Raw genomic sequence first — 1489 nt, forward strand, 5'->3', positions numbered from 1 at the left:
TGGGAGTTGCGGGGTCTGCCTTGGCCTGGCTAACATCGTTCCTGAATAATCGCACCTTCCAAGTCTGGGAAGGCAACTCACGATCTGCCTTAATCCCCCTCCAGTGTGGCGTATCGCAAGGCTCGTCCCTAAGCCCCATTTTGTTCAATGTGTACATGTCCCCCCTGGAGGATGTGGTGGCCCCGTTTGGGATCAAAATAGTGAGTTATGCAGACGACACTCAACTTGTCGTCTCACTCTCCCAACTGGATCAATGTTATTACAGTCTTCACTCTTGCCTGACGAAAATACATGCCTGGATGTTTGAGTCCTCCCTCAAATTAAACGGGTCCAAAACTGAAATTATGCTATTAGGGCACAATGGTACTTCTATACCTGTCGCCATTTGGCCCACCTGTCTGGGAGCTCTTCCTCGCCCAAAAAACGAGATCAAAAGTTTAGGGGTCTGGCTGGAACAGGATCTCTCGTTCAGAACTCAAGCAACAAAAACGGCAGGAGTCTGTTTCGGCCTACTCCGTTCGACTCGTAAAGTCCTTACTCTCCTCCCTCTGCCCTCAAGGAAGCTGTTAATCCAAGGATTTATTCTGTCCAGATTGGATTACAGCAACGCCCTCTTCTCGGGTGCCCCCGAATCCACAGTCAATACATTGCAACAGATTCAGAATGCCACAGCCAGGTTGCTCACGGGCACCGTGGCTAGGGCTTCAGCTAAACCGGCACTCAAATCGCTCCACTGGCTTCCTATCTGTGAAAGGATAAAGTTTAAATCCCTGTGCATCACCCACAAAATTCTACAAGGTAAGGGACCTTCTGTTTTGAAGAGTTTAGTCTTGCCTTACAAGGCCAATAGGTCCCTGCGTTCTGATCACGAGTTTCTGGCCAGAATTCCGAGAGTAAAGAAGACACGCACAGGAGGCCGCTGATTTTCTGTGAACGCAGCTACTCTGTGGAATGCTCGTCCCCAGAAGCTGTAGGCCGAACCTTGTCATTTGCGGTTCCGGAAGCTCTTGAAAACTTTCCTTTTCCCCCAGTGATACTTTGCCTCCCACTCCCTATTGTGACCCTGGCTCATTGTTAGCGCTGGGATGCCTCCGGGTAACCATGCGCTTTATAAATCTGGTTACATTACATTACATTACCTTACACTTTTATCTGTACGGATCACACTGCAAACATCAGAGGGCTTCTGTTTATATTTAAAAAACAAGATAAGGTCCAAATACATGAATGTAGGGAAGATCATAGCGGGAGATGGCTTATATTAGGAGTTTCTTTAGGGGTATGCTGTTTTCCCTAGTGGGGTATTATGGTCCAAATAAGGACGACCCCTCATATTTAGACACCATCCGCTGTCACCTTTCTGATTTTCCGAACCCCATAATCTGGGTTGGAGATTTTAATATTGTGTTTAACCCCAACCTAGACAAATCTCCAAATTCTAGAGCCTGCGTCCCTTCAAAATCCTGGCAATTCTGACAATGATGGCACA

This window comes from Lissotriton vulgaris, chromosome 11 (assembly GCF_964263255.1).
Source record: "Lissotriton vulgaris chromosome 11, aLisVul1.2, whole genome shotgun sequence".
NCBI lineage: Eukaryota > Metazoa > Chordata > Amphibia > Caudata > Salamandridae > Lissotriton > Lissotriton vulgaris.